A 23,632-nucleotide genomic window follows, 5' to 3' on the forward strand; every position below is an offset into this window, starting at 1 on the left:
TGCTGTCTGAAAACATTGAAACAAGCTGGCAAGAATCACAAATGAAGAGAAAAGCCCTGGTTAAGGTGAGTCTGCAGTCATTACAGGGACTGCTCCAGCACCCTGGTGGGGGCTGAGGTCACCTCTGTCCTCACAGACACTGCAGCTCCCAAAGTGCTGCCCTGGCCACCCAGCAATGGACAGCTCACTGCTGGAGACCTGGAGTCAAAGTGGTGATGACTGTAGATGTGAAAGACCATCCCGTCCTTCCTCTGCATGCACTTGACCAGCACATTCTTTTCCACGGGAGTGATGGCATTCTGTGAGTGGGGGCAGCAAAGTGCCCTGTTGGAGGGCAGGCCTGTATTCTGGCCCATGGGCAGCCAGGGGCTACTGCATTTGGAGCCGCACTGCAGGGAGACGGTGGGAGGCCCACATACAGGGTGCAGGCGCTCCAGGATCTACAGGCCCAAATGCACAGATGCACATAGTGGGGTTTTTGCTGGGAGGGCAGGCAAGGGGCCTCGATTTTAGGAGGATCCCAGAGGGCCCATCATTTACCAGCTCCCCCCCCCCTTATTCCCAATCAGCCCCTCTGCTCATCTCTGCTTGGCTCCCTTCAACTCAAGTCTGTATCAGGCCTCCTGGTCTCAGTGTTCCCTCCTGGCCTAACTAGGTACTCTTTGGTGCATGGGACTTCCAGTTTCACTCTGCCTTCCAGTTCTGCACCCTGTGGGTTGACGACACCTCCTCCTTCAGCCAGGGCCCCAGGAAACCAGCCACCCGCTTCCCACAAGCTCGGTTTCCCTGGTTGGCAGTTGGAGAAGGAAGGAAGGGAGGCTTATGGGTAGAGAATGAACTTCCCAAGAAATGAAGGTGATTTTGGTGACTTCTGCCTCTTACGATCTTGGAATAGTGGGCCCTGATTCTGGTTCTATGGTGTTATCAGCTACATCAAACCCCAAAGCCTGTGTAAGGCAAGAGGGGCCACAGTCATGAGATTGTTGAGGCATGAACCCGGGGAGAGAGGGATGAGGGGGGAGCCTGGTATAGGGAGGAGATGGCCCAACAAATGATCACCAGGGCAGACTCCAGGTGCATTTGGGGTTGGGGGAAGTGTCCGTGGCTGGTGGACTGTGACAGGCATGGTTCTGGGAGCTGCATTTGGGTGGGTGCTATGATGAGGGAATGAGGTAAGCCTACATCTCTGCTGCTAAGGGGCAGAGGTGAGCCTGTGGATGGTCTGGATGCCTCTGCTTGAAAGACTCTATGTCTAGTTTCCTTCTGTGAGGAAGGAGGAAGAAAAGGAGAGAGGAGGAAGTCCTATGAGCAGCCAGGGTGACAAAGGGCTTAAGTGGAGCATCTATTTTCCGAGAATCTGCTAATTCCCACTCTGCAGAGCCCGAGAATTTCATCCAAGTGCTAATGTTGAGACCTGTCAGCCCTGCTCCTGAAGCCGGTCATCTGGTAACGCTGAGATGCAAGCACAGCTTAGCATCACTTTCTGCCTTCTTTTAAAAGCAATTAAATGTGATCCAATTGGGGTCCCAGAGACAAATAATTTGAGGCCAATTCCCCGCGGAGCAGGTAACTGTAATTTATGGGCTATGCAAAATATCTCACATTTTGAAGCACAGAAAAAAAAGGAATAAAGTCAACTTAGAATTTAAGAAAGGCTCTCTGGCATGCATTTTAAGACGTGGAGCCGTGTACTGCAGTAAATCTAAATTTAGAGGTGGAAAATTAGAACAAAGCTACCTATTTATTAACTCACCACTTTGTAATGAACTGTTGTCTAGTTATGGGTAGGTCTCTGGATAGTTGACACATACTACCTTCCCTATTGAAACCATAAAATGTACATTTTCTTGAGCATCTTGTCTTTGATGAACTTTCCTATGTGCTCTATTTTAAGAACGGTGTTTCCTTTTCATCCCATTTCTTTACTAAATATATATTTCCAGGATTTTATACTTTTCCATTGTGGAAGCAACTTGGCTTCGCTGTGATTCTCTTGGTGTTCCCAGGTATTGCGCAATTACTGGCTGCCAATTACTCTTTTATTAAAGGATACTCTAAGGCTTATTTTAAAAGCATTTCTCCCCCGAAAACTGACACAACAGAAGGCCTTCGTGATAGTCATGCCAATCCTAAATGAGAGTCACGTCTGCGCTAAAAGGCTGGAGGCTTTGCCTCCAAACAAATGCGGAACACTGCAGAGAGGCCTGGCTCAGAACAGCCCTCCTCGCTGCTGACTGGAGAGGGGAGAGCATGCAATAAATGATGCAGTGCTGGAAAGCAGTGGCTCACCTCTCTGTTGGGAGAAAAATTGTAAAAGTTGGTGTGTTTCTCCCTAGAGAGGTGGTTCTTAAATTTGAAAAGTGTAAGAGTAGATCAAGTATCAGAAGGGAGCAAATGGAGAGTGTAAGTCATTCATGTATTCCTTTGTTCCATTGAAAAGATTTGTCTCATCGTCATTTAGGTGGTATTCAGATGAAACGAGTCTGGGTATTCACTGTGCTTCTACTGCAAGGACAACTGGTTGTTAAGAGAACGGTGGTGGTGGCTGCACCTGGGGTAGGACAGCACCTGCATCTACTCATTGACCTTGGTCAAGTTAGTTAGTGTCTCTAAGGCCTCAGTTTGCCTGCAGAGGAGAGCCAAACAATGATATAGATAATACATGGAAGATGGTTGGTGAAGTGCTTGAGTGGGTGGGGTCATGGTGCTCTAAGAGGATACTACAGGTCAGGGAGAGCAAGAAAGCTTCCTGGAGAAATGATATTGGGCCGTGATCTAAGGGATGAGTGAGGGCTGATGAGGGGGTGGTGCGAACGAGTGAGCAGCATGGGAGAAGGCCCTGTGGTCAGAGGGACTAAGGCAAGTGGGAGGAACAGCAAGGCCAGTGTGTTTGGAGGTCAGAGAGTCAATCGTAGGAACCAGAACATGTAGAGTCTTGTGTGCCAAGTTCAGAGGTTGTGCTTTATCTTAAGAGCACTAGAAAGCTAGTGAAGGGCTTCAAAGGGTGTGTGTGTACACAGGTGCACGTGTGTGAGTGTGTGGGCAGGTTGATGTGAGGATGATGATCACGACTTGATGTGTGCTTGGCTGGATCCCTGGGATTGCAGGTCAGTGAGCCGAGTGGATGCAGGAAACTAGCGGGCATCAGCAGCAGCCATCCAGGTGGGACACAGTGGTAATTTGTGCAAGGAAATGGTATGGAGATTGGAAAGAAGTGGGTGGATCTGAACATATTGTGGATGTCAACTGCAGGGTTTGGCAATGGTTTGGTCAGAAGCCATTGGAAAGAGTGAAGCGTAAAGAATGGCCTGTGGGCTCCACCCAGATAAATGGTAGCCATTCCCTGAGGCAGCCAAGGGTGCTGGGAGGGGACAAGGATTAGGAGGGAGGCCATGGATTCGGGTTACATTTCAGGGGTCTGAGTTGCCTTGGACGTGTCCTAAGGAGAGGACAGCCAGGCAGTGAGACGGATGTGAAATGCAGAGAGCTTTGGGCTGAGTCATGCGTTCTGAGGTGTCCATGCTGGGAGGTGGTTGGAGCTGAGTGTGGCTGAGCTTTCCCAGGGAAAGGGTCCAGCAGGAGAGGAGGTGGATCTGGAGTTGGGCCTTGAGGAGCTCTAGCAGCGAGTGGCTTGGGGAAGGTCAGAGACGGCAGCAGGGAAGGTGAGGCTGGAGAGGTAGCATTTAGACAGAACAAGAGGGGGTTTCTGGGGTGGGAACATGGTAGGCAGTGCTGAAGGCTCCTGTGGGGTGAGGTGAGATGAGGAAGGAACATTTTGGGTTGGACTTTGAGAGATTGAGGTTGTTGGCGATTTTTGATCACACTGGGATTTTGTAGAAAACAACCTTCAGGTCGTGTCAGAAGAGACTCTGACAGAGGCCGAATGAAATGAGATAATCTCAGCAGAGCACTGGTACGTTCAAGGTACACGAGTACAGAGAACTATTTCTCTTATTTTCTATAAGAAGGAGAGTTTATAATTGGTATATCAGATTTTTTTCACCCTTGGCACTGCTGACACTCTGGGCAGGATGATTCCTGGTTGTGAGGGCTGTTGTGTGCATTGCAGGCTATCTAGAAGCATCTCTGGCCTTCATCCATGCAACACCAGGAGTGACAATAAAAAGTGGCATTTTCACATTTCTTCGGGGAGTGGGGATGAGGGAGTGGTGGGCAAAATTGCCTCTGGTTAAGTTGAAATAAAATAATTTTTTTTTTAGAAATGAATTTGATGAGCTCATATTTGTTTTCTAAATTTTATAAACAGATTGCTGGAAGGGTTTGGCATCCTTGGAATGGCTATGATGTCAAAAATAGAAGCCACAGGAGGGGAAAAGATAATTGATTTCCTATCAGAATAGCATAGTTGACATCCAATACGCAGGTACTGTAGAAACAAAATTAAAAACTTGGATGGGTTTTCTAAAGGTTTTCTAATTCTTTAGGAAGCACGAAAGCAGACAATTTATGTCCTACAAGAAAAAGAAGTCACAATCCACACCTAGGGGACAAAATCTGCCAGCTGACCCCCCCCCCCCCCACTTTGGGGCTTATGCTTTAAAACAAACTTTTGTTAATATTTATGAAGACACTTAATGCCTTTTGGTGTTAAAAAAAATCGAAATGAACATTGCTAACAGGATGGTGCCCTATCTCCCAAAACATATAATCTCCCTTTTGGGGTTGGCAAAGTTCGCAAAATAAATCTCATCCAGCACCACACACCGACGGCAGTATTTATCTCCGACACCCTGTGCTATTGAAATTCTTGACGCCTTATAGCTGACTTCAGCAAACAAATTTAACAACCTAGTTAAAACCAAATAGTTTTATAGAGACGCTGTAACTTCTTTTTATGTTATAAGAGGACAGATTAGGGAAGCAGACAATAAAAGTCCTGTGGTTGCTCATATACTCTGTACCGCTGCAGAACATTAACGTGCGGACACCAGCCTAAGAGGCAGCCCAGGACGACTGGGTTTCTAGAATTCAGAGCTCCCTCCTCCCAGCCCTCCTCTGTGCCAGAACAGAGGGCTTTTTAATTTCCTGCTGTACTGCACAGTTTTACAGGAACATTTGCTTACTATTTTTTTTTTACCCTAAATGAACTATTGCGAAAACTGTGCTAATCAGCTCAGATGGGATGCTGCGAGAAAGAGCCCACTAAAAATAAAAAATTAAATAAAAAATTAAAAAATTAAAAAAGAAAAAAGAAAAGAAAAGAAAAGAAAAGAAAGAGCCCACTGCCCGACAGGCTGGGGAGGACTCCTTTCTCCAGGAGAAGCTATTCACGCCGAAACAGGAGCTCTAGTCCGTTCGGGTTGGACAAGCTCACAAAATAGGACTCCTGGGCCCTTGGAAGAGGAACCACAGATTTTCTCGGCTTTCTTTTTCTCTAAATGAGTCGAAGAGGGCCGTTCTTTTGTTTCACAAAGCTCGCAGCTCAATTTCTGTGTTGATTTGGCCTCATCGCGTTACAGACGCTGAGCATTCTGTACGGAGAACGTGGAGAATCGGCCAGAAGATCTGCTACAAGGTTATGACCCAGAACCATAAAGGAAATGATAAAGGGGAAGGGCTCGTTTTTACAGGCCTCCTCTTAGCAGCTACGGGCCACTGAGGGCAGAGTTCTTCAGGTGGCGTGCAAGGAGTTGTCCTCATTCTCCCCAGGATGGTGGAAACCCCCCCATGGGCTCATCTAGACCATGAGTCTCCTGATGGGTGCGTTAGGGTTTCCAAGAGAAACAGAACCAAAAGGCTGTGCGTATATGGATAGATATAAAGGGAACTGGTTCAAGCAATGATGGAGTCCCCCGATCGGCCCCCCGGTCAAGCCCGTGGTGTAACTCAACCCGAGTCTAAAGGCCAGCGGCCCCGGCGGGCAGAGGGTGCAGCCTCCAGTCTAGATCTGAGAGCCTGCGGAGGGGGTCTGACCGAGGCCCGCCCCCGGCCCGCATCCCTGCCTCAACTTCCTCGCCGCGCTCGACTTCCTTCTCCCCGCCCGCTGGCCTCACGGCTTCTCCCAAACCTCACTGACAAGCTAGAAACCCACAGGGGAGCCTGCGGTCGGAGCCTGGGCCTGCGGAGGGGAAGGGAGCCATCTATGTCTGGCTCCGAAAAATGGCTCCTGCCGGGAGCTTCTGCGGGTGACCCTGCTCATGGGCGCAGTCACCCTTCACCCAAGGGGCTCCCGGGCCCCGGCCTGGAGCGGTTACCCAGGAACAAGAAGAGCAAGTGTGTCACGCGGCAGGCACAGGATTTGAACCCAGGTCTGGCTGGTTGCCTCCTTCCACCCAGACTGTCTTTCCTTTTTTTTCCTAAATTTTATTTATTCATGAGACACACAGAGAGAGGCAGAGACACAGGCAGAGGGAGAAGCAGGCTCCATGCGGGGAGCCCAATGCGGGGCTCGATCCCAGGACCCCGGGATCACGCCCTGAGCCAAAGGCAAACGCTGAACCACTGAGCCCCCCAGATGTCCCCACCCAGACTTTCCGACATGGAAGATGCAACAGCAAATGCTGGGAAGGGGTTTCAATAACGACTTTCATTTCATCAGGTTATAAAGTGCCCCACTTTAGGATTGACCCCCCCCAAGTCAGTGTCAAGGAGGAAGCCAGCTTCGGGGGGCTCGCGACGCAGCCTCTGTGCTGTGGAAGCATTTCTTTCTTCTTTTATGTATTTTTCCTTTCAGAGGGAGAGAGTGCTCTTCCCTGTTAGTACTAAAGAAACAAACAAAAATCAACCTTTTTTTTTCTTCTTAAAATACACCTTCTAAGCTATTTTGATGCCCTTGCTCCAGAAGCATCATGAAGCACTTACACCCTGGGGCGTGTACCTACGCTTACAGGCAAGGATGATCATTCGAGAAGGAACCAGTTCCTCTTAATAGTGGGTTTACGGATGCTTCAGCTCTAACTTGTTTCCGATTCTATCACGCTCACATTTTATTTCATGAATGTCTCCTCCAGCCCGAGCCTCCAGAGTCTTCCTCAAGGGTGTCGGACACTCTGTCCCATGTCCTAGACCGGACACCTGGGTCGTGGGGGCTGTGTGCTGTGTCCTTCCTCTTGCCCCCCACCCGGGTGGCTGCTGAGTCCTCCCGTCGGGCCTCCCCCATGCTGTCCCTCCCGAGAACCATCGCCAATGCACACCTTCGCTTGCTAAGGACGGGGACCACCAAGAGTGCCCTGGTGGCTGTGTACAGAAGCCCCCCAGCCTGCATCCCAGGGTGTGTGCCCCAAGGCAGGGCAGAGTGGATGAAGGATGATGGACCAACAGAGTGAGCCCAGTGGGCAGGTAGAGGCGAGGAGAGCCAGGCGGGTGGGCCTGTCCCGGGGCCCCCAGGTTGTCTGAGCTGGTGGCCGCTACCGGTGCACTGGGCTCTGGGCCTCCTGGACAGGAACGCTCTGGATCTGTTCCCCCAGACCTGGCCCTGGAGCTGGACCCCTCGGTGAGCCTGAAAGAATTAGGTTGCATCTAATTGAGTTCTGGGCACCCAGTGTTTCCATTAGCAAGGAATACACTCAGTTCTGGAACACCAGGTCTCCACGGGCCATTTGTTTCTTTGTCTCCTGAGGACTTCCAGCTTCCAAGAATTTGCTCGAGGCGGGGCAGCCTACCACTGTCCTGCACCCCCCAGCAGGACGGCAGGGGGTAGTCAGCATTTGGAGACTGGCTCATCCTGACTGAAATACATGGCATATTCCGACTGAGTACGCCTCGCTTTTTGCCTCGTAGGCATTAGTCAAAGGAATCCTTTCCCTGAGCATATTTGCCTGCCCTCCTCCTGAGTAGGATTTTATTATTTCTTCTTCAGGAGTACTTACCTCCTTACAGCATGGCTCGAGATGGGAAGGAACTACACAGGACAACCGCAAGGGCTTTGCAGCTCTAAAATCTTGTGCTTCTTTGATTCTAAAAAGAGATTTTCTTATAGGAATTTGCCTAAGGTAAGAAGTGATTTCTGACTGTCCGGGGCATTGAGATATCCCTAAGCAGTTTCCCTCGCAGGCTGTGACCCTCAGGGGGACCCCTTGAGGGAGTGGGCCTCCCAGAGTATGCACTGTGGGGTGAGGATCGGGGTGGGGGTCGGGGTGAAGGGCTGGGAGAGTGTGTGTGCCGAGCAGAGGGCCCACCCTGGGAAGGGAGGCCACAGGCCGAAGGAACACTGGCTGGTTTTTAGGGAGGTGTAATGAGATTGCAAGTGGTGTTTGGCCTGGGCCCTTGTCCCTCCTAGGAGTAGCAGAGGACCTCCCAGGGGCTAGCTCAGGACAACCCCTCTCTCTCTCTAGGACTTTCTGTCTGCTGCATAAAAAGTATTTGATTGCTTTGGCTAGACGGGACACTTTTTCAACCTTGAGAGCTCATAGTGGATTTACCATTTCTTGGCCCTTTGAGGCAAGACCAAGGGCTCTTTATTGGGAGGCTGGCCCGTAAGACCAGTTGTTGTGTTTACGTCCACGCCGTCTCTTTCTAGCTCTGCCCTGACTCTCCGCTGTGGGACTACCTCCAGGCCTCAGGGGTTCTGGTCAGGTTTCATGGGTGGCACACGTCAGGGGACCTCTGACTCTACGAGGTGGCCGGGATCTTGTCCTGCTCTTTGCAAGCCTTGAAGACCAAGACCGCCGTGTTCTCTAGAAAGAAATGCCAACCCTTTCCTTGTACTTCACCTCTTCCAGATGTCTGGAGCGAGGAAGTAATGTGTGGTGCATGCAAGCTACCTTAACCTCAGTGTCGCCCTCAGTGTCCTGGACATCCATAGGACATCCTATGACCTGTAACCCCCGTTTCCTGAACCAGCTGGGCACTCTCTGCACGCTCCATCCGCTTCCCCTGGAATTCGCTGGTTCAGCCGGCCCACCGCATTGCATCCCTCCTTAAGTGTTAAACATCTGCACAGGCACCTTGTCTCGCGGCCGAGAGGCCCGGCTTCTCTGTCCGTGTCCATCGTTGACTGGATATGTGTCCCTCACTGCAACTTAGCCTCACTCAGAGTCCTTTTCTCACTTGGAAAAGGGCAATTTATAAGGCCATCCCTCTTTTGCAGGTAAATGCTCGACATTTAGTTTGTTCTCATGCCCATGAACAAGGGCAGCGCCCTCCCCCTCCCCACTAAGTATGAATCCAGCCCATGTCCCTGAGCCTTTTCTATGTCCCCAAGCACACTCTGTTCAATGTTCTACTTAGGCTTCAGGAGGGAATCATTACATTTTTTTTCTTAATTAGAAAAAAATAGGAGTTCAATACTATTTACAGTTTCCACTACTTCGGCAGTTTCTGCCCCCTTGCAGGAGCCGGGGGTGGGGATGCCTTATCAGACTGGCTCGGGGGCTGGCATCACTCCCCACGGTTTCATAGAGCTGTTTGTCCTGGATGTCCCTCTCCTACTAGAGCATCAGCCAGTCAGAGCAGAAGGCAGGCAGGCAGGCGGGGATAGAGGAGTGATTCGGTGCTCGTGACACTTGACCCAAGAGTTTCAAAGTCATTAATACACCCAGCGGTCCCCTCTCCTCCTCCAGATGGGGTTGAGAATCTCCTGTTGTGCAACACTTTCTTTCTTTCAATTTGAAGAATCTTGTAACTGAAGCTCAGATTTAGAAGAATAAATTTTATATCACTTTTTTTTTTTTTTTTTCCGTGACTGGTGGAAAGTTTGGGATACAGACTGCTGGTTAAAATTTGAGGATGTGACGGGGTCAAATTGTGCATTTTCTGATGGCTCAGTTCCTATTTATAGTACGACAAGGACTTTCCTTCACTGCGAGCCAAGGTGGGATTTCCATGATTGACTAAGGGGGAAGTAATTCGTTTCTTGCTGCCTTTCTCTTATTCCTGAACTCTCTTTTTGTCCTGTGCTCTCTCTTCCCGTTCAGTTCCAATTATGACCTTTCTCTGTCAAGGACATTTCTTGTGATTAAGAGCTTATATCTGCTGCTTTCCAACAGAAGCCTATCCAAATAGCTGTTTGGATAGATCTAGGACAGATCAAAATGCTAAAAATAGCCTGGTTTTCCTTTCCTCTGGATGGAAACCTACGGAAGAGTTTTAATGGATGACATCTGACTTGTTCTCATTATTACAGATTATCCAGACCTGAGTGCTCGTCCTCGAGAAGTCTAGATCTTTTTGGTATTAAAGAAAACATGAAAAGCTTGAGCAAACTACCTAGCTCCCCCTAATCCTTTCTGTTTTACACAGATTGAAGATAGCTGGCCATCAGGAAAACACACAGGGAAACACGAGGGACTTTGATCCTGAGAGGGGCTCTGAGTCTTCGTGCAATGGGTGGGATACCAATAAGAATGTCTTGTGTTAAGCCAGTTTCATTCTGGGTGAGGTCTATACTTGAAGTTCCTCTGCTAACCTGACTCTGTTTGCAGGTGGGGCAGGAGGATGGAGAACCTTGACCAACAGCCCGCCCACCTTGGGTCCCTTTCTGTAACCACAAAGGCTACGGTGGAAGTGCAACTGTAGGTCTTGTGGAAGTGAAAACTGCAGTGGTACCCCCAGTGTTTATTTTGGGGCTTCTGACTTGGGACTCTACTCACCTATCTGAAGGGCTGGCTTGATGTGGGCTTATTTTGGACTTTTCTTTATAGGACTCAAAAGCCTTCGTTTGTAACCTTATCTTAGTTGGTAAGATCTATCGGTGTTAGAAGCAAAGATATCTTCAACTATAGTTTTCCCAACCTTGCATTTTTTTTTGCCCCACATTCTGTGGTCACCGGTAGAACTGCCCTGAGTTCTGGTCTTATTACCAGAATGTAGCCTGTGTCTAAAAACCGGAGTCCAGGAATGCCTCATCTGGTGGGTTTGGACTGCTGCATCCCCAGAGGTAAATCAAAACACAGACAATAACAACTGCCCCCCTCGTTCCCTTATCCTTCATAAGGGCAGAAACTGGACTTTTTTCCCCAAATTTTTTATTTAAATTCAATTTGCCAACATATAGTATAACACCCAGTGTTCAGTCCGTCAAGTGCCCTACTTAGTACCTGTTACCTAGTCACCCCATCCCTCCCACCTTCTGTAACCCTTTGTTTGTTTCCCAGAGTTTAGAGTCTCTCATGGTTTGTCTTCCTCTCTAATTTTCAGAAATTGAACTTAAAGCAGCTGAAAGCACTTAAAAGTATTTAACTTCTGTTTTTTTTAATTGATTTTTAAATGATCTGTTCTGAGGTCCAGTTAGAACATAATGTAGAATTTGACTAGAGAAAAACCAGTGTGACTTGTGTGACCTGCTTCAACCACTTCAGGTGTAACTGTGGTGATACCACTTTCAAGTTTCCAGGCAATTTATTGCACATGCACATGCCCTTGTGGGACCTGCCTCTTGAGGGTATCCTCCAAAATGTGTGTAAATTTGGAAGAAGGGATAACTTAGTCCAAAGATGTTCAGCTAATTATGCTTCTAAATGTAGCCATAGAAGGAATTGGAGAGTTGCTCAATCCCCACTATTGCACCTGTCCCTTACTATCACCTGGTATCCCTGCTTCAGAGCCCTATTGACGCTTGTCCATTATGTGTTATGTCCTATGTTCTCCACCCTATACAGGCTGGGGTGATGGTCCACTCGGGGTACAGTTCTAGTTCACAAGGGTAGACTTAGCCAGATTTTCCCTGGAACAGGACACAGTGCCTGGGCGCTGTGCTCTGAGGAGTTACCAGCACAGGCTATGCCAGAACGATCCTCCCCAACAAGGCTTAGACCTCATATTGAGCCCCAGTCAACAAATAGACTCCCAATGACTTGCTAGGTGAATTCTGCTTTGGGACTCTTGATATCTTCTCTTACAGTCCTTGGGTCAGGGTTACCATTGTTCTTCCTGACTTAATTTTGAACGTCTGACTCTCTTGTTTCTTCCTCAAAAGGCTTTGGGATTTTTCCCTGTGTCTCTTAGGCTGTCTTTAGTGGCCAGTTCTTCATACCAAGTGGAAGGAGGTGTTTGCTTTTGTTCAAACACAAAATGTCCATTAGGTTCCAAAAGAGACCCTCAAGTGAAGCATCATTGAACAAAGATGTTTTCTGAAGTGGATTTGTATCACACACAAAGAAGGATGTATGTGTCTGTGGTGAATAATGGGGGGTTGGGTGGGTAGGAAATATTTTTGATATTCAGTTGCAACCTATTCAAAACCACACTGATAATGGTTTTCATACAGAGCTCATGATCTCTGGGCTGTGGACACCTAATCTCTCTACAAACTCTTCAGTATCAGAAAGCCTCGCAAGTTATTTGTTGGTAAGTTAACCCATCTTTCTAATGCTTCAAAACTAGTTTCTAAAATTTAGGTAATTCCTTTTCCTAAGAGCAAATTCTTCAAAGTTTGGAGGAAAATTAAAAAAAAATTTTTTTGGAATATTTTTAAAAAAATGACTTTTGAATTTCCAATATTAATAAGCGGGCCTATGTTAAAGATTAATTTTTTACAAAGTACTTAGAACCTTCAGGCCCATAACCATTAGATGAATGCAAATGAATGCCTATCAAAGATTTTATTTATCTCATTAATTAATGAGGGAGCCAATACGATGTTATAACCAGCTCAAAATAGAATTCAGCACATACATACACAGCGGCAATCAGGAACATCGAAGTGAATTAACAAATAGATGCAAAACTGGTCGAAATCCACAGAGCAATAATCAATTGCATCACCACACAACACAATTTGCATTTCTAGAATAATAATTGCTATTATTAGTGGAAAATGGAATAAACAATGTTCTATCAAAACAGGCTGCAACTGGGGCGCCTGGGTGGCTCAGTCAGTTAAGCATCTGATTCTTGATAGCGGCTCAGGTCATGATCTCAGGGTCATGGAATTGAGCCCAGAGTCAGGCTCCCCACTCAGGGAGGAGTCTGCTTCTGTCTTTCTCTCTCTCCCTGTCCCTTTGACCCTGTGCCCATGTGCAAGCCCTCTCTCTCTCAAGTAAATAAATAAATCTTCAAGAAAAAAAAAAAAAACAGGCTGGAACTTCATTCAAGTGTTCTTGAACTTGGCCTATTTTCTTTTGCTAATCATTAAACCGATAGACTCTCTTTTACACAACTATGACTTTTTTTTTTGCTCCCCCAGGAAGAGAAAAAGTCTTCTCAGGAAGCACATTAATTTTAGAATCTTTAAATTACTAGAAAATCAGGTGAGATAAATTTAGAAGTCATTAAAAAGTTTGTGGAGTAGTTTGACTTTAGAAAACCGTTTACTTAAAATCTTCCTTTCTAGCCATAAAAATGAATCAAAGCAAACTATTAAACATGAAAATGAGCAGTAAAGAAAGACGAACATATTGCTAATGGGGAGAGTCATCGTGTAAAGTTTGTAAAATGTGCCCTCACCTGCTGCTACTTTAGACACCCTTCCCATGGCGTTTGCGTGGCGCAGTGTTAGAAAATGGACAAGGCTTTCATTGCATTGAAGTTTATAAAGGGTCTTGGTGTGTAATTTCACCTGGTTTACACCAATTGGACAATATACCGGAATGCAGAGTTTGTGCTATTCTGGAATGGAGCCCTGTGTGCTGCTTTGATACAAACAATCTGTCAGCTTAACGTTGGATATTGAGAATTTTCTCCATGTGTCCTTCCCAAGAATCACCTTGGTTTCACTACGCAGAGTTGAGTGCATTTTGAAAGCCATTTGAACTTCACAAGTCATGCAAGTCCAAGTGTGGACGACACGACTTGTGAGTCTTCAGAAGGATGGGCCAGGGCAGGTGTTTTATAGTTTGGCTTAAATACAGTCCTAGACATTGCTTAAAAACTGCTTTTACCTGGATTTTATTGTAAGGGGTTTTGTTGTTACTGCTGGTCAAACAGACGATGTGAAGAAGAAAGTTGATAGAGGGAACCCATTAGAGATCATTTAGGCCCCAAGCCACACAGTTACTCTGCAATCTGGACCAGATCCCAGGGGTGCCACCTGCATCCGGTCACCTCTGCACTCCATCATGCTCATTCCCTCAGTCCCTAAGGACTAGGCTGTGGAACTTGAAGGAAAAAAATTAGAGAGACCACTGTGATTACAAGGAAAAGACCACTTGGCTTCCAGTCAGAAGGTTACTGAGTCAAGGTTTTGCATTCCTTGCAGACGTGAACTCAGCAATATGGGGATAATACTGCTGAATTCACAGAGTCGTTTTTATGCGGATTAAATAAAACAGTGTCCGTGAAAACGTATTTGGTACATATGAGGCAGAACACGGGATCAGACCATGACCTGATCCAGGTGTTGGGTCTTAGATTATTACAGTGTCACCTTTTGTCTCATTTTATTCATCTACAAGTTCAACTGGGCTCTTGCTGGAACCAGGGTCATACAGGTAATAGTGTCATCCTATGCCAGCCTTTTTTGGGGGGCAGGGATGATTTAGGGTCACCTCATCTTCACCATCCTCATGATGACTCTGGGGACACACAGGTGAGGTATCAGCCCAAGCTGGCAGGAACCCTAATGGGGTTCTGGAAGCCTCCTGCAGAGAAGCTACTTAAGGTTTGTAGGTGATTAAAGAGATTCTCCGAAATCTTATCGAGAGTGAAAACATCCTGTGACCTGGACACTGAATAGTGGTACATCTGTGGCCTCTGTCCTGTGTAGGCTCCTTATCATTTTGGTAAAAGAATTCTACTCAGTCAAGAGCTGTTCTGCACTCTGGTTCAAGATTTCCCTCAGTATGTAGAACAGAACAGTGTTCCCACCAGGCAGAGGCCTGTGAGGTGTTCAGTGAAAAAGGGTCCGTCTGAGACACATTCTTGCTCTATCCTCCTCCTCAGGAGTCATGATCTAGAACAGCTTTCCAAGGATGCACAGGCCTACAAAACCTTGTGTCTGCTACCACTGGGATGGGTCTGGAGAAGAGAAGGTGAGATTATCGATATTTATTTTATAAACCTATGAGTTTTCTATTTACAAGGAGCACGTCATATGTTGTAAGTTAAAAGATCCTATAAAATAAATAAATAAAGATAATCAAAAAAGGATACTCAAGAAAGGTTCCGAGAAGTCCTACATCAGTAAACCTAGCACTCCCCACATGTTTCTGAGCAGGGACTCCTCCTCTGGCCTTCTGGAGCATTCTCTGGGAAGCCCTGCTCTCAGAAACATCCATTTTCCCCTGACTATATAAGTCCTAGGATAATTTAACTTTAGAGTTTAGGAGGGAGTTAGCACGTAACCTGTATGCCTCATTTTACTTGAGAACAAAGTGAGGTTCAAAGAGTTTTGGTGGCTTGCCTAGGCGACGTGGCTCAGTGGTGGCAGATGGGGCAGGAGGCCCCTGTTTCCTTCACTCCTGGGGGGCAGGGCCTCCTCGTTTTCATAACCGAGACAGGTGAGCAGCAGGGACTGCCATAAACAGGTGGTGTGTCCTGGAAGTCACAACACCAGCTCAGCTGTGGGTACCGCACTGGGACACGGAACATCTCATGTCTTCTGGAAAAATAAATAAGCTCTTGGATCTGGGCTCAGGGACCCGCTGTCACCACCCTTGGCTCTAAGAACATGTTGTCACCCCTTTCTCTCCTGACGCCGCATCCTCCAGCCAGAGAGGGTCTGGCGAGGGCGGCCCGCATTGTGGCTCTCTCGGGCCTCACCTTGAGTCCTCACCTCCTGCCACACTTCCGCTGGGCCCCCCAGACTCCGCAGATGCTGGACAGAAGCAAGAGGCCCAGGAAATGAGTGCCGTTGAGCCTCCCTCACCTGGGTCCCAATAGGACACTTTATGGGAAACCTCTGTGGGTATCAACCAGCTTCCCTTTCCAAACGAGACAGCCGCCTGCCCGGGTGCTCCCGGCCTTTGCCTAGGCGACTTCTGTCCCCATCCAAGTCGCAGGTAAGAAACTCGGAGGAACTGTACCTACAAGGACACAGGGAGGGGATGAGTGGTCCAGCTGGATTTCTACAAGCCAGCAAAGACCTGGGGCGGGGGGGCAAAGCCATAGGTCTTCATTTTGAGATTCCTTAGTTTAAAAAATAAAAACAAAACAGAACACAAGCTGAGTGTTTGCCAAACTGGACCTGAAGTCCCTTCGGGAGTGAGGAGCAGAGGAAGGTGCTGGAAGCTGAGAAGCATCAGGTTGCCTCCGACGGGAGGTGGTTGGTCTGCATCATTTGTAAAAAGTGAGTGTGGGCGCCTGGAGGGCCCGGGACCAGCTGCAGGAGGCCCGCTATAAATCGAACTGCTTTGTTTTACGTATTAGTTTCAGTGCAGGAAATGAAATTACACGCACAGAGAACGAGGGAAAACAGGACTGTGTTCTAATCTACGCGTATCATAGAATTAGGTTTCAAGCTGGACCAAAGTTTTTCCACTCTTTGAACGAAGAGCCTCTGAGTGGAGTTCTTTGCGGGGCGGGGGCGGGTGGTGGCTGGTGGGCAGAGGCCAGACCTCTGGGGGCCTCCGGGTTGCAGGGAGGATGGCTTGGCTTTGTCAACTGAAAGAAAGCGAACCTCCAAGGAGTGGAGGAAACGCTCCCTTCACTGTCTCGCGAGGAGCTGGTCTTTCAGATGCCTCCGAAGCTCGTTAACTACAGCGGATTGTGTGTCCCCAAGGGGCAAGGGGGTCCTGTGGTTGCAAGCCTTCTCCACACACGCACACGTCACAGGGCGTCATTTGTCACCGTGGTGACAATCAAGGTTTTCTGATTCCGAAGAGACACAAGAGAGACCCCGAGGCCCTCCCCATACACGAGGTTGCTATCATCATACGGGATTGTCCAAAAACACCGCCTGCGTGCCTCCGCGAAACTGGTTTTCTAGTTCTTGCTGTCTCTCCCAGCGCCTGGGGGTCACCGGAGACTGTCACAGAGGGCCGACAAGGGTCACCCACTGTGGTAGAGAACTCCGCCTGACGGGCCCCCAGGGAGCAGGGCTTCGGAGCCCGAAAGCAAGGTCGTTCCTTCGGCAGCTGGACTCTCGGGCCCTCAGAGCATCTCTGCCAGTAAAACACGGTGGGGGGTGCTCATCTGCACCTCCACTTTGGCACCTCGTGCAATTGCCACTCCTGGTGCCAGCTAAGTATGTCACAGGGCGGGGGGGGGGGGGGGAGGACAAAACTATGGGCTGCTTGTCAGACTGCTGTAGCCGGGGCTGAGGAAGGTGACATGGCTGGAGAACAGGGTTTCTAGAATACGTTCCTTCTACTTATTGGAACGTTGGCTAACGACTTACCACCTTCAGGGTTCATAATTGTTTCACGTATGCAGAGCTCGCACCCCTCAAGAGATGAGAACCCCCTCTGAGAGCAGGGCTCAGACCCTTAGTCCTCTCATAGTTCTCAAAATGCCTAACACTCTTGTTTGGGAAATAATAGATGGTGGCTATAGTCGTTGCCTTGAATTGAATGTCTGTGGAGAGGGGAGAAGGGAGAGGAGAAGAGAGGGAAGGAGGAGAGAGGAGAGGAGAGGGGAGAGAGAGGAGAGAAAAGAGAGGAGGAGAGGGGAGAGGAGAGGAGAGGGGAGAGGAGGAGAGGAGAGGGGAGAGGAGGGGAGGAGAGGAGGAGAGGAGGAGAGGGGAGAGGAGGAGAGGAGGGGAGGAGAGGAGGAGAGAAGAGAAGAGAGAGGAGAGAGGGGAGGGGGGTATTCAAAGCCCTGATTTCAGCTGTGGTATATGCAGCTCTTTCCCCTAAAGCCTCTTATCATAAATACCACTAGAAAAAACAGGGGGATTATGATAGCATCTCTTCTTGCCTCTCCTACTCTCCTGTTGGTATTGAAATGATCAAGAGAGTAGAAAAGTGGCCAAAAAAAAAAAAAGAAAAAGAAAAAAACCACCCCACGCAGAGGGAAGACATGCAAAGAATCTAGAGAACCACAAACAGGATGGTTCTAGAATCCCTGAGACAGACCAGCACCATAGAATCCCCTGCCTATTTCTTGTGAAAGTCTCAAGTCTCAAAGTGTCCAAATATCAGGGGCTGCTCTCTCTGGTTTGGCGACGTCTTTCCCAGTCAGGGCGAACCCATTTTTGTATATTTGCATATGTTTTCACCTTGGGGTTTCGGGTTGACTTTGAAGTTCATTCTTTCAAGGACAGAAGGGAATTCCTGAATGTTCACTGACAGTAAAGTTCATGACAAAGAATTTCATCTGCATACCATTGCTGGAGACCTGGCTGGCCCGGGACATTTTTATACTTGGTTTTAACAGACCATCTTTTCGTTGAATATAAATGTTCTGCTTCTAATGAATGATATTTTGAAGCACGATATGCATCGATGAGAGGGTGATGTGGCCCGAGGACGACATACAGGTGGTCAGTACTTTCTAGATCATTGTTGGCAGGAAGAACCACGGTGCCAGGCGACCTGTGAGTGGCGCTCGGTGGATCCCAGCTTAGACCAACACACCAGGCGGTACAAATCCTGGAGGGGGCTTGAGGCTGAGTTGGGTAAAGGGGAGCCCCGAAAGTTTCTGGGACGGCTCATCTGTTACTTTAACAACCGTTTATGGAGGGTGTGACCCTGGATGTTGAGAATGTGGGACTGAGGCCAGGGCAGTCCCTGCCCTCCGGGGCCTCGGGGTCTCTCCGGATGGAGGGCTGTTGTGATAGACACTTGCGGGGCTACAGAGAGGATCCCTCAGGGTCCCAAGGCAGAGGACAGCAGCTCGGCTCCAGCCACCGAGGAAGGTGCTGGAGGATGGGAAGGGGGTGTGGGGACAAGAGCTTTCATTCACCTTTGAGGGATGTGTCCCGTGGCCGAGGAGGTGGGACAGGTGTTTCAGCTCCGTGGACGGATACCAGGGTTTCCAAGGACCGTATCTGGGCCAAGTCCCTTTTCCAAAACACAAACATGATGCAAAATCAAACCCTCATTATTCTTAAGTCTTGACCATTTGGTATGTCGGGGTTGGCGCTGGGCTCAAGCATAGCCTCTGGTGATGCTCCCCGGCATCTGGTGATGCCCTTCCCATCAATCCCCACTGTCGCCCAGCACAGGACCCCAGTCTGTGTTTGTAGAAGAATCAATAAATGTCTCCAATGTTTTTATTTCCTTCGTTTCCTTCTTTGAACACTGCAGAATTAGTAGGAGTAGAAGAAAATCTAACTATCTTTTATGGCTATCCCGGAGAGAAGGATGAGATTGTCCGTGTCTCGGAAACTTTACTCTGCATTGTCATAGCCTATCCTCCCCGCCCCCCCCATAAATCAGTCGGGTTCCTCTAAGGCGGCCTCTTATTTTGCTAAGTGATCTGGCTTCTCCAGGGCCCCAATGGAAGAAGCCGGTGGTTTTTATTTTTGAGAGTGAGAACTTTAAAATATGAGAAGTCCGTGAGCTGTGGCTTTCCTCTGGGCCAGGCTCAGAGGTAGAGCATAGGTTTCTGGCTTTTCTGTGTGCGGAGGGTCCCACACGGAGAACCTATGAGCAGGGAATGGGGGCCCGAATGCTCGGGCGCTCCACGGAGGCCACGGCCTACTTCTCCCTCGGCTGCTGGTTTCTCCAAAGAACTGAACTGGGCCCCAAATCTGACCAAGCATCCGAGTGGCACCTCGCCACCACCAGCCATGTGCCCCTGAGGGGGAAACCGATCTCTTCCTCCTACATATGGGGAAATTGAGGCAGGTTACGAGTTTGCTCAGCGGTACCAGCTGGTAAGTGCCCAAGCTGGAGTCCGGGCAGATGTGCTGGGTGGACGTGCACACCACCCCCCCTTCACTCTCAAGAAGGCCAGATGCTGGGCAGCCCGGGTGGCTCAGTGGTTTAGTGCCAACTTCAGCCCAGGCCGTGATCCTGGAGACCCAGGATCGAGTCCCACCTCGGGCTCCCTGCATGGAGCCTGCTCCTCCCTCTGCCTGTGTCTCTGCCTCTCTCTCTCTCTTTGTGTCTATCATGAATAAATAAATTAAAAAAAAATCTTAAAAAAAAAAAAAGGCCAGACTCTGTTCAGCGGACCAGACAAGCACAATATAGTGATGCTCATGCGCTTCGTGGCTAGAAACAACGTAGGACATAGGGCAGCGTGCTTTCAGTTGAAAACGACTTTAAATGTTATTGCAAGAGAAGAGCCAGAACGGCTGTGACGTTTCTGTTTTTCGAGTGACTGAGATGTGAGTTTTGAGACCTAGAATGTTAGGAGCAGTTTCCAAAGAGAAGAGTCCGTAGGAACTAACCATGAAATGAGAAACGCTGCCAGCGAGCCCGTCTTCCCTTCATACGGAGTAAAACAGATTTAGTTTATATTTTGGGTAGTTCTTGCATGCATCTGAGACAACGTTCAAAACGACGAAGAGAATGCAGTGGAACGTGGCCTCCCCTCCTCTTCCCATTCGTAGCCACTGAACTCCCTCCCTCAGAGGCCAGCAGAGTTAGATGCTTCTTCCACAACCTTCTGGAGAAACGCTGTGTGCAATAGATGCTTACGTGTCTACGTAGAGTATTTGGGTAACTTACTACGTCTAAATAGTTCAGCATTTTGCTAATTTTACTTAAGATTGCGGGAGTCCAATATGCACTTGGTCTGTAGTAGAATATCGAGTCTTGTCAAACTCGTATAGTCACTTATAGTTGCTTTTTATATTGCTTCTGAAAGCAATCAATTTCTCTCTATAAAAGTTGCATCTGGACATCATTCTAAATTATACCGTTGCTTGTGATAGTTTTTCAATGATTCCCTGTATTTTTTAAAAATATATTTTATTTATTTATTCATGAGAATAAATAAAGAGAGAGAGAGAGAGAGGCAGAGTCACAGGCAGAGGGAGAAGCAGGCTCCACGCAGGGAGCCCGAAGCGGGACTCGATCCCGGGACTCCAGGATCATGCCCTGAGCTGAAGGCAGACCCTTAACTGCTGAGCCACCCAGGGATCCCAGACTCCCTGTATTCTCCAACTTAGAGGTCACATAATTTGAATTCCTCTCTCTAATTTTTATACTTCATGTCTTCTCTTATCAAGTTGGATGGACTAGTACCATTAGCACAAGGTCACAGTTGTGCCAATGGGCTCTGCTATCTTTTTCTTGACTGAATTGGAAGCTACCGGTTTGTCTCTATTAAACATGATGCTAATTTTGCGGTTGATACACACACATTCAATCTACATACACACATACTTAATTGACATTCTTCTTATAATGTTGTATTCTTACGTCATACAGATGAATCCTCTCTCTTTTCCTATATTTCCAAATATGTATTAAAAATGGATGTTAACTCATATCAAATGCCCCTTAACCATATACAGAGATGATCATTTGTTTTTTTTCTTTTGATATGTCTAATGCTGATTTATGTTTTTAATCAAAAAAAATTTGAAATGCTAGTATAATTAACATACAGTGTTATATTAGTTTCATGTGTACAGTACAGTGATTCAAGAATTCCATACATCACTCAGTGCTCTTCACGATAAGGGTATTCTTTAATCCCCTTCACTTATTTCACTCATCCCCCTCGCCCCGCCCAACTTCCCTCTGGTGACCATCAGTGTGTTCTCTGTAGTTGATCTTTTTCTTTGTTCACATGTGAGTGAAATCATATAGATTTATCTTTCTCTAACATTTCACTTCACATTATATCCTCTAGGTCCATCCGCGTTGTTGCAAATGGTGAGATTTTGTTCGTTTTTATAGCCAAGTAATATTCCATTTATATATATATACCACATCTTTATCTATTCATCTGTCAATGGACACTTGGGTTGCTTTCATAATTTGGCTATTGTAGATAATGCTGCAATAAACATAGGGGTGCATGTATCTTTTTGATTTAGTGTTTTTGTACTCTTCGGATAAATACCCCATAGTAGAAATACTGGATTGTATGGTAGTTCTATTTTTAATTTTTTTGAGGAACCTCCATGCTGTTCTCCACAGTGACTGCACCAGTTTGCATTACTACCAATGGTGCATGAAGGTTCTTTCTTTCTCCACATCCTTGCCAACACTTGCTGTTTCTTGTGTTTTTGATTTTAGTCATTCTGACAGGTGTGAGGTAGTATCTCATTGTGGTTTTGATTTGCATTTCCTTGATGATTGCTAATGTTAAGCATCTTTTCATGTGTCTGTTGATCATAAGTTGGTCTTCTTTAGAGAAAGGTCTGTTCATGTCTTCCGCCCATTTTTGGATTTTTTTTTTTTTTTTGGTGTTGAGTTGTGGAAGTTCTTTTTATTTTGGATACCAACCCTTTTTTTTTAAATATCAACCCTTCATCAGATATGTCATCTGCAAATATCTTCTCCCATTCCATAGATTATCGTTTAATTTTGTTGACTATTTCCTTTGCTGTGCAGAAGCTTCTCATTTTGATGTAGTCCCAGTAGCTTTTTGTTTTTGTTTCCCTTGCCTCAGGAGACATATCTAGATAAATGTTACCGCTGATGTCAGAAAATTACTACCTGCGCTCTCTTCTAGGATTTTTATGGTTTCAAGTCTCAGATTCAGGTTTTTAATCTGTTCTCAGTTTATTTTTCTGTATGGTGTAAGACAGCAGTTCTGTTTCATTCTTTTGCATGTAGCTGTCTGGTTTTTCCAACATTATTTGCTGGAGAGACTGTCTTTTCTTCCTTGCCTCCTCTGTCAAACATTAATTGACCTTATAATTGTGGGTATAGTTCTAGGCTGTTTATTCTGTTCTATTGATCTATGTGTCTATTTTTATACCAATATCATATTGTTTTGATTACTATAGTCTTGTAGTATGTCTTAATATCTGGGATTGTGATATCTCCAGTTTTATTCTTCTTTTTTTCAAGATTGTTTTAGCTATTTGGGGTCTTTTGTGGTTCCACATACTTTTTGGGATTATTTGTTCTAGTTCTGTGAAACATGCTGTTGATATTTTAATAGGAATTACATTAAATCTGTAGATTGCTCTGGGTAGTATGGGCCTTTAAACAATATTTGTTCTTTCACTCCACGAGCATAGGATATTTTTCCATTTGTTTGTGTCATCTTCAATTTCTTTCATCAATGTTTTATAATTTTCAGAGTACAGGTCTTCCACCTCTTTGTTTTTTTAAAAAAGATTTTATTTTATTTTATATTTTATTTTATTTTATAGAGGGGGAGGGGTGGAGGGGCAGAGGGAGGGAATCTCCAAGAAGACTCCCTGCTGATTATGAAGCCCAATGTGGGCTTGATCCTATAACCCATGAGATCATGACCTGAGCTGAAACCAAGAGTTGGATGCTTAATGACTGAGTTACCCAGGTACCCTGGTTCAGTTTATTCTTAAGTATTTAATTATTTTTGATGCAATTGTAAATGGGATTATTTTCTTAATTTCTCTTTCTGCTTCTTCACTAGTGTACATAAATGCAATGGATTTCTGTAAATTAATTTTGTATCCTGTGACCTTATTTAATTCATTTAGCAGTGTTATTTTTTGGTGGAATCTTTTAGAGTTTTCTATATATAAAATCATGTCATCTACAAATAATGAAAATTTTACTTCTTCTTTACCAATTTGGATAACTTTTATTTCTTTTTCTTGTTTGGTTGCTGTGGCTAGGACTTCTAGTACTATGTTGAACCAAAGTGGTGAAAGTGGACATCCTTGTCTTGTTCCTCATCTTAGGGTAAAAGCTCCTGGTTTTTCACCATTGAGTATAACGTTACCTGTGGGTTTTTCATAGATGGACTTCATTATGTTGAAGTATGTTCCCTCTAAACTTACTTTGTTGAGGGCCTT

At 46.7% G+C, this 23,632-nt stretch overlaps 2 long non-coding RNA genes across 28 annotated transcripts in view; one reads left to right on the top strand and one right to left on the bottom strand.

The window, feature by feature from the left end:
- Nucleotides 1-23,632, top strand: part of LOC144281300 (uncharacterized) — a 264,069-nt gene that overhangs the window by 129,319 nt on the left and 111,118 nt on the right. For 10 of the 27 annotated variants that reach the window (XR_013349854.1, XR_013349863.1, XR_013349853.1 and 7 more), the window contains 2 exons: nucleotides 12,167-12,246; nucleotides 14,779-14,867. The exons of 3 other annotated variants lie outside the window; for them this stretch is intronic. This is a non-coding gene — a long non-coding RNA (uncharacterized LOC144281300). Of the gene's footprint in view, nucleotides 1-7,467; nucleotides 7,953-8,116; nucleotides 12,247-14,778; nucleotides 14,868-23,632 lie in introns of those variants that run through there. 14 more of the 27 variants (XR_013349844.1, XR_013349846.1, XR_013349847.1 and 11 more) reach the window with 5 other exon arrangements.
- Nucleotides 13,416-17,473, bottom strand: LOC144281303 (uncharacterized). Its single transcript, XR_013349873.1, has 3 exons — nucleotides 16,454-17,473; nucleotides 15,704-15,860; nucleotides 13,416-15,433 (listed from the first exon to the last, which is right to left on the bottom strand). It is a non-coding gene; the product is annotated as an uncharacterized LOC144281303 (long non-coding RNA).

Source organism: Canis aureus, chromosome 12 (assembly GCF_053574225.1).
Source record: "Canis aureus isolate CA01 chromosome 12, VMU_Caureus_v.1.0, whole genome shotgun sequence".
Lineage (NCBI taxonomy): Eukaryota > Metazoa > Chordata > Mammalia > Carnivora > Canidae > Canis > Canis aureus.